At 49.9% G+C, this 12793-nt stretch overlaps 1 long non-coding RNA gene and 1 other non-coding gene across 2 annotated transcripts in view; one reads left to right on the top strand and one right to left on the bottom strand.

Moving 5' to 3' along the window:
• Positions 1-1081: 1081 nt before the first annotated feature.
• LOC144132261 (uncharacterized) overlaps positions 1082-12793 on the top strand; it is a 32970-nt gene continuing 21258 nt past the window's right edge. The window contains exon 1 of the long non-coding RNA XR_013314739.1: positions 1082-1174. This is a non-coding gene — a long non-coding RNA (uncharacterized LOC144132261). The remainder of the gene's footprint in view (positions 1175-12793) is intronic.
• TRNAT-UGU (transfer RNA threonine (anticodon UGU)) lies at positions 6017-6090 on the bottom strand. Its single transcript has one exon. It is a non-coding gene; the product is annotated as a tRNA-Thr (tRNA).

Below are 12793 nucleotides of genomic sequence, written 5' to 3'. Positions count from 1 at the left end.
TTTTCTCTCCCTTTCTCCTTTAATAGTGCTAATCGACCTCGCTTCTGTTTCCTTTCCTATAGCTAACATATCCGTGTTTTTGTGTTAATAATTGGTTGTTTTGGGGGGAAAGGAAATGGCGCAGTATCTGTCTCATATATCGTTGGACACCTGAACCGCGCCGCAAGGGAAGGGATAACGGAGGGAGTGAAAGAGGAAAGGAGGAAGGAGGTGCCGTAGTGGAGGGCTCCGGAATAATTTCGACCAGCTGGGGATCTTTAACGTGCACTGACATCGCACAGCACACGGGCCCTTAGCGTTTTTCCTCCATAAAAACGTAGCCGCCGCGGTCGGGTTCGAACCCGGGAACTCCGCATCAGTAGTCGAGCGCCGTAACCACTGAGCCACACTTCAATTTCCTTATTCACAATTCATTTGTTGAGTGCAGTACATACAAAGCGGTGAAAGTCCATTCGCTTGCCCGCTTCGGCTTTCGTCCACAAAGCTCCTATAAGTTATGATAAAAGTTTAATCGATAAGAACGAAAAACAGCCGACATTCCTCAGTACATTTGAATGTATGCAAAGTAGGAGTCAGCGCGTCATTAAAACACGTCTTAACACAAAAAACACTAAAAATTGCTTTGGGGAAGAAGAAAACAAAGTTGGCCCTGGCTGCCAAATTCCGATTTCTTCTTTTTCCTCGCTGCCTAAGTTACCGAGCAAATTCAGGGCGTTCTTGAGTAGTTGTTTGTAAGTCGGGCGAAAAATAAGCAGCACAATGGACTGAGAGCAGTGCTTTGCGTGAGGAATAGCGGTACTGCAGTACTGCGTACATCAGTACTGCACGAGAAATTGCGCTTTAAGTGTCTCAGCTATATACTCCGCGTTGCCTTTACCACTGGAAGCAAGAAAAGGTACGAAATAGTGTTATTTTCTCATCTCTGAAAGTGGCAAGAAAGAATTCGCAGGTTTAGGGTAGTTTGCGGCGTTAAATTAACATTCAGCTGGACCTGCTCGCGTGGCGAGGGGAGCACGAGCGCAGCACCCGAGGCGTAAAGGAAAGAAAAGGACGCGATGATCGGCAGACCGAGCTTCGCTGTCATCCCACGCGCTCCTTGGCTGCCTCCGCTCCCTCGGTCCACACGGCTCGCCTGGCTGCCCCTGCTGGCTCCCTCTCGTCGGCTGTCTCTCAGGTAAAGCCTCTCGCCTTTCCCTACTCACGCAGGCCACATTCGTCGCGGTTGGCGTCGGATTCGCTCCCCGTGACACGGGTTTGCGGGGCACCGCCCGCCCACGGTTAGGCCTACGTGGCGCGCGCCTCTTGGATGACCAGCGGGCGGCCGTGGAATTTTCCACAGGCCTTCGCGTCTGCTATTGCTCTTCTGCCACGACGACCGCCTATTCGGCACAGAGGCTCCTTAGCTCTAGATTTTTTTGTTCGAATTTGTCAGCCCGCTGCGATGAATTTGGGCGCAAGCCCGACTGAGAGCCCCAGTCGCTTTGCCACCGCGTCAGTGGTCATCGCCTCACGCGGAAAGGGGGAGACGTGTTTGCCGGGCGCCAATTTCGCTTCGTGACTAGGCATTTTTGTGTCTGACACGCGGATGCCGAACCCGAGACATTGGCGTTTGTTCGTAGGGTATGTCGCCTTCAAACGCCTTCTGCAGGTGGTGTCGTCGCCCATTCACGGGCATTCGTGGTCAAACGCAATTTAGAATAAGCCTTTTAAAAAAAACTGGGTTTTTCGTGCCAATGCAGATCCTAGGAGAAAGACGTTACGCTGCAGTGGACGGCCCCGAATGCCGATTCTCCGAGGTTATGTCGCGTGTACTGAAATCTTAGAGCGCGTAAATTTTTTTATTTAGCCTTCATAGAAATGTGGCCGGCCGCTGCGGCCAGGAGCGGACCCGCTACCTTGTTCTCAGCAGCAGCGCAGTGCCCACTGATCCACCTTGGTGGACCGGGTGCCATACGAATGCCGTTGCGCATTGAGGCTGCGGGTTTCTGATTTGTTTCGGCCACATCTGGTTTTTTACCTTTCGCCGAAATCTCAGCACACGTTCATGGAAGTTTGGGTTTTTTTCCCACGCAAAGACGGCTCCTGGGATGTACGAGGCTGTTTTGCCCCGTCGCCTTGATATACTATGCTGTTGAAGCTACTTCTCCCTGTTTCTGGAGACACTTTCAGGTCAGCTAGGGCAACTTGTCAGCAGTGTCTCTTGCTACCATGTCTCGTGCCCACTGTAACGGAATGCTTCTCTTCGCGTGAGTTCTTGGGTTCCACCTTTGTTGAGCAGGAACACATTTCGCCAAAAAGACTGCACATTTCAGTGACGTCAGCTTCGCGCCACAAAAAGCCCACATCCATAACTTGGCTCAGAATTCTCGACACAGCCCCTTGACGATGCTCAAAAAGTTACCTTGATTCAAAGCATCACTTCAAGGACGCCGGAAGTAAAAAACGCGAACAAAGAAAACCTGTCTGCGCTTAGATTTTGCCGATTTGAATGATGTCGAATGGGGGCTTCATGATGTCGACCCCACAAGACGCCCCTAGTTTTTTTGCTTATAGTACAGGTACAAGCAATATGACGGGGAACACGCTTTTCTATGGCAATACGTGTTGATTTGTGGCCTGTGGCTGTTATTCTGGAGGCCGCCCTGCGGTCCGTGCTCAACGACTGCTTTAGAAATCAGTATGACAGTTATGCACGCCAGAGTACTCGTTTTTTTTGCGTATGCGGATTTTATAACTGAAAGCCCAGCTCTTATATTTTTTTTTTGCGCTAAAATTTGAAGTATGTGTCATCGCGCTTGCGACCGGGTGTGCCTTCAGATGTTAGAACAGCCGTAAGCTTGCGCGATCAGCCCTCATCGCCACGGCCTCGCGTCTTTCCTTTTATGTATGATTCTACCTGCACATAACAGCGTCACGTATCGGAATGTTTATCGACGAAGGCTACCTCAAGGTGATGCCGGATTAAGTTTACAAGTCTTCGTAAATGTTGAGCTCCAGTATTATCGCTAGGAGGAAAGTGAGGAAAAAGCCGAGAAAAATATGATTTATACATGCAGTCCATGGTAGAGAGAGGTTGGTCAGACGGTTCTTGATCATCACAGAGTGAACAAGGGAGGGGAAAACCTCTGGGTGCTTGCCAACGCTTCGACAAGGGGGCTTGCCTTCCTCTGGGCAAAGCGTTCATCATTGGCGGGGTCTACGTAGGGTCATTCCACCGAGGAGGAAGGCCCGGTTAGGGGGAGAGAAGGGTGTGAAGTGGGAAGGGTGTTAGGATGGGGAGTGTTAATCGTGTACAGGCGTGATGGCTACTAAAGGTGGTTAACCAGTTGACCTGCAAAACTCTGAAAAAAAAGGCCAGCTCACCAGAAAGGAATCCGGGGGTGTGGACCGTGGAGCGCTCAGCAGACAGATTCTTTTCTTCTGAGCTGGCCTTTTTTTTCAGCTTTGCAGGTCAACCGGTCAGTCATGTTCAACAGCCATCATGCCTGTTCACGATTCACCCTCCCCATCCTAACACCCTTCTCAGTTCACACCCTCCTATCCCTTACCGGGCCTTCTGCCTCGGAGGGATGACCCTATTTAAACCCCGCCAGTGATGAACGCTTTGCCCAGAGGAAGGCAGGTCCTCGTGTCGAAACGTTGGCAAAGCATCCTGAGGTTTTCCCTCGCTTGTTCACTTCGCGATTTTATATATGCAGTGATTTTATACATGCATGACCTCAATCATATTCCTAAGGCCATAACCAGAGCAAGAACAGGCCTTTCTTTCGGTCTAGAAGAGGGGTACTACCGGGCCGAATTAATTCAAATAGAAGCACCATTCATCCGATATTACGCGAGTGTTTATTATGGCATTGGCGCATTACCGCTTGATGAACTTGACTTCGCACGCGCCTTTACTTGCAAGCACAAATCAGAATGGCGAAACAATGCGTCCTGACGTTCGGTTTGAAATGTTCAAATGTGCACTTGATTCTGGCTGGAAATGCAAGACGTGGCCGCCCGCATGTTTCCTGTCCGCCAGCACGGTAGAGCTTCATGACAAAGCATAAGACCAGCTATGCTTTTTACACTTTGCGATGGGACATCGCATGCGGAAGGACGTGCGTACCATGTACCGTATTACCGTTACCATTACCGGAGTACCGGGAGCCCGCCCACCGGCAATGCGCAGGCGCTGATTGGCACCGATGCGTCAGGATTGGCCGCAGCTGGCGGGTACCTGCAGCCTCCTCAAGGCGATCTGCGCATGCGCACTGGCGGTAGGCGGGATCCCGATACTCCGCACTTTAAACACGAATACGCCTATATGGCAGTAAAACGGGAGTAAGCTGTCCCCTAGTGCACCCATTTTTAGGGGCAGGGCATGCTGCCCAACTTTGGGAGCAGGTTTCGATCACTAATTACACGGCATGTTTACTGCTGGCAATGGAGGTATGGGGAACATGCGCTGAAGTTTGCGGTGCCGATTGCATCGCCATAACACACTGCCTAGCGAGAAGAGCAAACAGTTTTGGGTAGTACTATTTGTACTTTTCCGCGCCACCTTCAGGCGCTTATTATCGTGAGCCTCCGCGCTCTTTTGATGGCGCACGTGCCGTGCGTCAGCTATCTGGGGTACGCCGAGAGAAGCTAGGCAATAAATTTTGTCAGCCAAACGCGGGTATCTAATCGCGCAGAATGTGTTCTCGCGTTTGCAGCGGCCCAAGCGGCTGACGAAAGCAATTTTCAGTCACCGTAGGGAACAATTACGCTGCCACCTTGGCAGCGCAGGTTCCCCATATTCCCACTGAAAAGCGTAGTAATTTGACACAGCAACAGGAGCAGCCTTTTAAACGCGGAACCGGGGGCATTAAAATTAGCGAATACGTGAGGTTGAAACCTAGGTTAAAATCTTTCTGACTGCTAGAACTTCGCACATGTTTGGAAGAGGAAATATGTTTCCGTTTCCAACCGTAAGTATTCCCTATTTTTAGTGACATAAATCTACCCCAGGGCTTGGGCAGCATAGCCTGCCCCGTAATGGGAGTGAGCTAGGGCAGACTTTAGTCCGTTTTTGTTCATTTGATGTTTAGAGTGTGAGAACGGCAACGGTAAAACGGTACACGGTGTGCTAAAGGCGTCCGATATAACGGTCAACATTACACTCGCAACGCGCGAGCAGCGTCTTGAGCATATTCTGAGACAAGGCTGCATAGCGCCCACGTACAGGGTGCCTCAGCTACGATTTTACACAATTTTTAAAAATAGGCTTTCCGATTTAGAAGAACAGTTTTTTCGGCATAGCATTGCCAGGTGTGTAGTACACTGGAATACGCGAAATGCGCTCTCAGCACTTTCCGGCGGTCTTGTGTCGGCATCCGTGACCGAGAGTGCCGACATGGTGTCGAGAACAAAGCTGATTGAAGCTTGCGCTCTCAGTTATATGTGCGCACTGCTCCACACACTTTACGAAGCGCTCAAACAGCACAGCGGTGGGAAACTGGGACGTTTTCTCTTGAGCGAGCGGTCTATACAAATCATTGGAGGCATGAACAGTAAGCCGTACGAAAGCGAAGGCATGATAGGATTCTGTTGCGATCCATAGGCCGCTCGTAAATTACATAGCGCACAGGACGGTGCTCCGTCCGCGTGCTCCAGGCAAGTGTGTGCGGTATGATGAGACGAAATAGATGACGACACGCCAGTGGAAAATGTGCTATTGTCAACCATTGCAAATGGAGACAGTTACAGCTCCTACTAATGCCTAACAAGAGAAACTTTTACGCGATACTCAGCGGACAATTTGAACGCGTTTGCAGCCAAACGTTCACCATATCCGAGGTTGACACACGAAAGTTCGTTATATCCGAGGAAACACATGAAAGTTGGTCAAATGTTTTAGGGGAATCCTCCAAGGTGGAGTAGATTTGCAGAAGGGAGTACTCACCGATTGACATTCACTCGAGCGTCGCCATACGGCTACAAAGGAAAGCTAAACAGCTTTCTCAGGAACTTCGTAGTTAAATAAAAATTCATCCTGGTCCGGGGTTCGAACCCGGGACCACCGCTTCACACGAGCAGTCGCTCTACCAATTGAGCTAACCGGGACGGCAAGCTTATGGTAGGGCGAGAACGAATTGATCAATAACTAGCAGTGGGAACTGTGTCGATCAAATGTTATAGGGGAATCCCCCAAGGTGGAGTAGACCGTACCAAGACGAATTTTTCTTTAACTAGGAAGGTTCTGAGAAAGGTGTTTATCTTTCCTTTGTAGCCCTATGGCTGCACTCAGGTGGATGTCTATGAGCGATTACTCCATTATAACACATGAAAGTGTTCGTTGGTGTCATACTTTGGTTCGGTGCATCCGAGGTTAGCACACTAATGTTCGTTATATGCCACCTCGAGGTGGCATGCTGCAACCAGGCACGGTGGGCATAAGGCAACCTGCCCTCTGGGTTGTGGACCGCTTGCTTTCCACTGGCTACTGAGATATGGAGCTCTATTTCTGCTTGCTCACACTCGTTTATTTCCTAGACATTGATAACATTAGCTTTCTTGACACACATTTCTTGAATAACCAATGTAGTTTTTAAGTTTACGGGCGTATTCAGTCCCAAACAAGCAGAGAACTCATCTCAGATCCGATATCTGTGCTGTTGGGTTGAATGTCATTCTGCTCTAATCGCAAAACGAGGCTCCATCAACGGCACAGCGTAGATCCTATAAGCAAAAGGTGCAAGCCTCGTACGCAGGTCTTCCGATATATGCCACAAATACAGCCATTAAGGGCTAAAGTGAGAGCCTCTTCTTGCTTTAGTTACCAAACAATAATCGGAAGTACTGTGCTCGGGGCACCACCAAGGTGTTTCATATAGTTGCGTAGAACGCGCAGTTCGCATTCCGCGGGCCCGGATTTTACGTCATGGTGAAAAGCATTTATGAAAACATTTCGTGTCATTCATAGTTCAATTAGAGCAAGTTACAGCTCACCCATCAGTTTTTATTTTCGAGCAACCATGGACAGTTTTCATTCACACTTTTGTAAAGCGATATTTAGCGACTAATTCTATGAGGTGCTTCAGGGAAGCCCGCCAATTTTTAAACTAGGGTTTTTGAGGTAAAGAGAAGCTTTTTGCTGCTTATTAACACCAATTTTGGCGGACGTTAAAAGCAGGCGAACACTTATTCTATGATTTTTTGAAAAAAGCGGAAAAAAAGACGCAGACGACGCACATGTGGACGGATGTGGACAACTTTGTCGTCTGTCTTGTTTTGCGCTATGTTTTCAAAAACTTTTACCGACTAGCCCAAACCAAGCTACTGCTGCGACTAATTTTATGAGGTGTTTAAGGGAAGCCCGCCACCAGAACTGGCGAATCATGTTAATTATTAAAAGTGATTAACTAAATTATGAGAGCTAACTTTTTAACTAGTACCGATAGGCATCAACATCAGCAGCAGCAGCAACAGCATGACTGCACCCACTGCAGGGCAAAGGCCTCTCCCATGTCTCTCCATGTAACCCGGTCCTTTGCCAGCTGCGCCCACCCTATGCCTACAAATTTCCTAATCTCATCCAAACACCTAACCTTCTGCCGCCTCCTGCTACGCTTGCCTTCTCTTGGTATCCAGTCCGTAACTATTAACAAGCAGTTATCTTCCCTTTGCATTACATGCCCTGCCCAAGCCGATCTCTTCCTCTTGATTTCGACTAGGATTCCACTAACAAGCGTTTGTTCCCTTACCTGACTGCAATTAGATATTTGTAGCCAGCCTTTATTAATAGCCATATCAACATTTAGAATTGCGAAAACGCGATTACTTTCGCGTACCCTCAACTAATTTGGGCCATTCCTCGCGCCGTTCGGAAACAGCGCTGCTGCGGTAGGCCGCAAAGCGGCGTCCATCAAACGCGTCACTCCGTGACTCACCTACTGCGACGCACCTACCATGCAACTATCTCTTCCCTGCCCGGGCTGGAGCAGCGAAGTGGCGAGGAGGGCTGAACACCCTTGCAAGGGCGGGGCAGATATTGTCGGTGGTACACGCGGGTGCCCTAAAAGTGTTTTTGGAATTCGGAAATAGCAACACAGCATAATTACCGGGAAGCCTAATCATGCAGCCATGAAGTGAAGTGTGCTTTCTAGCTCCAAGCGCGACCTGCACAGTGCACCCTTCACTGTCTGGTTGCACTTCTAGTCAGCGACGAAATTGATATTTTTCGTGATATCGACGTTCTGAAAACTTTTGTGGCACCTGTTCGTGCGGCACTGAGTGACGGGTTTGATTGATACTGCTTTGCGCCTTCCCGCAGGAGCGCTGTTTCCGAATGACGCGAGAAATGGCACGAATTAGTTGAGGGTACGCGAGAGCAATCGCGCTTTCGCAATTCTAAGAGCTTGGTGTATGGGGGTTTAACGTCCCAGAGCGACTAAGGCTATGAGGGACGCCGTAGTAAAGGTCTCCGGAAATTTCGACCACCTGGGGCTCTTTAACGTGCACCGAAATCGCACAGTACACGGGCATAATAACTGGAGTGCAAGAAAAGCATATATATAATCATAACACAGGAATTGCAGCAATTTAGCGGCAATACAGGAATTGCGGTAAAACAGCGGCTATTTCATTTCAAGTCTATTTCATAGGTATAAGTGACAGCTTATACTGTTGAAATATATGGCATTAGTGAGTTGTATTTTCCCTTTCTCGAGTGGACTGCTGATGTGCCCTCCAAAGGGGTGAAATCTCGTTCCCAACAACTTGATAAGCCTGAAAATGAGCCTAACCTTCAAAATGGGTGGGCGATGCTTCTAGCAATGAATCAAGCTCGATGTTCTGATCCCACAAAAAGAAAAAGTTGACGGAATTGAGCTGTCTGTTCAATACATGTCGCATCAAATGACAGAGTTGCTGAACCGAACCGAGAAAATTGCACTTTGAACACTTCCAATTTTTCTATATGACCCGCCTTTTGATTTCAGAGTTGATTCGGATACGGGAGCACATTTACATTTATGGTACTCAGGTTCACACATAATACAAGAGACACTTACTTTGGGATCGGCTATGAGCTGTTCACATTCACTACACTCAACAGTGGGAGACATGGTAAGGCACTTTGCAGCAGCAGGGGCAACAGTAGCAGCGTGGAATTTACAGCGGGTTAACGAGAAAGAATGTGTCGCCAACCTGTAACTGCACTGTAGACGTGATCAAGCAGTGTTCCGCCCACGGCCCCTGCTGCCGCCAAAATGTCGTCTTCGTCCTTGTGCGGGGGTTTATCTCCAGCGAAGGAAGAGCAGCATTCGTCAGAATCGGCTCTGGGTCCCCTGCGGTGGCGATCGGCGACTTGCATCCAAAACGGAGCATGCGTCGGCAACCTCTCGGTGTGGAGGCGTTCTGATGATCCCTTGACACTGGGCTATCGGTGAGAGTAGATTCCCTCCATAGTACACGTGGCTGTAACGATACTGTAGACGTCATCAAGCAGTGTTCTCACGGCCCCTGCTGCCGTGGCATCTGGATTCCTTCAATGAACAAGCAATGAAATATAATTAAGCCTGCCCTGTGCCTAGCTTGTCCACCGTAAGTGAGAGTGTGTCATTGCGTGTTTGCACGCGTTGTCAGAGTGGGAAGCAAGGTTGTTGGATGTGAACTGAGAGCCAGGCTTCACAGATGATGGTTGTGCCGATGGCTCCGACCCTTTCAGTCCTTTTATCGAGCTTTGGGAGTCTTTAAATGTGATAATAACGGAGCACTAATTTTGGGCAAGATCTTGGCCAAAATCTGTGCCAGTTATGGGCTAGATAACGAGAGCTTCAGGCTGCCCTTACTGGCTGTATTGATGCTCATGCAAGCTTTGCTCGTTCTGCCCCATATAGTGCGGCAGGTGGTGTGCTTGCCAGTATGATCGTCACATTTCAATCTGCCTACGTGCCCCACAGATTCTAGCTGGCCGGCGCCGACTTTCACGTTTCCACTCGGCTGAGCCATCTGAGGCCGCAGGCAAATTTTCGTCTCGTTAGTTTCAAGTCAGGTACTAGATTTTATGCCATATTTTATATTGAGGCTAAAAATAAATGGTGTTCTATGAATCAGGAGTTACGAAAACTAGAATACATGCTTGGTTGCATTGAGGTTTAATACTGTCACGTAGTGGTGACGGCAGTCGAAGCAGCGATGAAGACGGACGAAAGGATCTTCTAAAAGAACTGTTTATTGGGCTGACTTGGACCCAAAATGGACTGAATCACTCGGCGGCGGCGAAGCGACAAGCGTGCTCGGCGGTCGTCGAACAGAATGCCCGCCGCTGTCGGCCGTGCTCAATTTAAAGCTGATAGCGAACATTCGAGATAAAGGGCGCAAAGTTACTAGAACATTCCGGAACAACGTAGAATCAGCTTTGCCTGGCTGCGATCAATCGAGATAAATCTAGTCGCGTCTTGCGTCGCAAACAAAGCGATAAGGTGGTGTCGCGGCAGATTTGAAAAACGAACAAACACTGGAAATATTCGCGGCATTACTCCCCTCTCAAAGAAGCATCGACCCGATGCATTAAAACAAATAATGCGACTAGTAAGGGAAAAAAAACGGATCTTGCGAAAATAGAGCATGGAAATGCAGCGGCCTTTAGCGCGCATAATACGGCTTCAGACGGACTACATGGACAACTTCTGGTCGTACGCGGCGTCGCTGGGATGCAGTCATTGCGTCAGGGATGACTTCATAATCCAGTTCACCCAGCCGACGAAGAACCTTGTACGGGCCGAAATAGCGGCGCAAAAGCTTTTCACTCAATCCACGGCGGCGAATGGGTGTCCACACCCAGACTTGGTCTCCTGGCTTGTATTCCGCGTTGCGTCTTCGTAGGTTGTAGCGTCTGGCGTCGGACCGCTGCTGATCTTTGATCCGTAATCGGGCAAGCCTTCGAGCTTCTTCTGCGCGTTGAAGGTAGGCGGCAACGTCGACGTTCTCTTCTTCTGTAACGTTGGGCAGCATTGCGTCTAGCGTGGTCGTGGCATCCCTGCCATGGACGAGCCTAAAAGGCGTCATCTGGGTGGTCTCCTGCACTGCGGTGTTGTAGGCGAAGACGACGTAAGGCAGGATGACATCCCAGGTTTTATGTTCGGCATCGACATACATAGCGAGCATATCGGCGATGGTTTTGTTCAGGCGCTCGGTCAGTCCGTTGGTCTGCGGATGGTATGCAGTTGTCCTCCGGTGGCTGGTTTGGCTGTAGCGCAGGATGGCTTGCGTGAGTTCCGCCGTAAATGCTGTTCCTCTGTCCGTGATGAGCACATCGGGGGCGCCGTGTCGAAGAAGAATGCACTCCACGAAAAATTTGGCCACTTCTGCTGCTGTTCCGTTCGGTAGGGCTTTCGCCTCGGCGTAGCGGGTCAGGTAGTCGGTCGCTATGATGATCCACTTATTTCCAGATGTTGACGTTGGAAAAGGGCCAAGCAAGTCCATGCCAATCTGCTGAAAGGGTCTTGAGGGAGGTTCAATGGGGTTCAGAAATCCTGCTGGTCGTGTGGGAGGGGTCTTTCGTCGCTGACAATCTCGGCATGTTTTCACATAGTGTGCGACATCGGCAGACAGTCGGGGCCAGTAATACTTGTCTTGGATGCGGCGGAGGGTGCGAGTAAACCCGAGATGTCCAGCTGTCGGCTCGTCGTGTGAAGCCTGTAGAACTTCTTCGCGGAGACAAGTAGGTACAACAAGGAGGTAGGCTGTTTTGTTCGCTGTAAAGTTCTTCTTCACAAGGACCTCATTCTGCACACAGAAAGAAGACAGTCCTCGCTTGAATGAAGCGGGGGGTGAAGAAACCTTGCCTTCCAGGTACTCGATGAGGCCTTTTAGGTTGGGGTCCGAGCGTTGCTGCTGAGCAAAAGAGCTTGCGCTGATGGGTCCCAGGAAGGCGTCCTCATCGTCGTCCAGCGGCGGTGCATCTACAGGGGCTCGTGAGAGGCAATCGGCGTCAGTGTGCTTGCGTCCGGGCTTGTAAACGACGGTGACGTCAAACTCCTGGAGACGCAGACTCCATCGAGCGAGTCGGCCAGAGGGATCCTTCAAATTGGCAAGCCAGCAGAGCGCGTGGTGGTCGCTGACCACCTTGAACGGCCGTCCGTAGAGGTAGGGGCGGAATTTCGACGTAGCCCAGATGATGGCAAGGCACTCCTTCTCAGTGGTCGAATAGTTAGCCTCGGCCTTGGAAAGGGAACGGCTAGCGTATGCGATGACCTTCTCCAGCCCGTCACTTTTTTGAACGAGTACGGCGCCTAGTCCCACGCTGCTTGCGTCGGTATGAACTTCAGTATCGGCGTTTTCATCAAAATGCGCAAGGATCGGTGGGGACTGTAAACGACGCTGAAGTTCCTTGAAGGCTTCTGCTTGCGGCGCTTCCCATTTAAACGGCACGTCTGCCTTCGTCAGTTGGGTCAGGGGCTCGGCGATGCGCGAAAAGTTTTTCACAAATCGTCGGTAATATGCGCATAGTCCGAGAAATCTGCGCACTGCTTTCTTATCGGCCGGCGGTTGAAACTGTTCAATAGCGGCTGTTTTCTGCGGGTCTGGGCGTACTCCTTCCTTGCTAACGATGTGGCCTAGAAACAGCAGCTCTTCGTAGGCAAAGTGGCATTTCTCTGCTTTCAAGGTTAGGCCAGACGACTTGATTGCGTCTAGTACTGTTCGAAGTCTTTTGAGGTGCTCTTCAAAGTTCGAGGCGAAGACAACGACGTCATCTAAATATACCAGACAAATCTGCCACTTCAGGCCTGCCAGCACTGTATCCATTACTCGCTGAAACGTC

The sequence above is a fragment of the Amblyomma americanum genome, chromosome 1 (genome assembly GCF_052857255.1).
Source record: "Amblyomma americanum isolate KBUSLIRL-KWMA chromosome 1, ASM5285725v1, whole genome shotgun sequence".
Lineage (NCBI taxonomy): Eukaryota > Metazoa > Arthropoda > Arachnida > Ixodida > Ixodidae > Amblyomma > Amblyomma americanum.
Note: the sequence above shows the minus strand (reverse complement) of the source record. Positions and strands in the feature narration are given on the sequence as shown.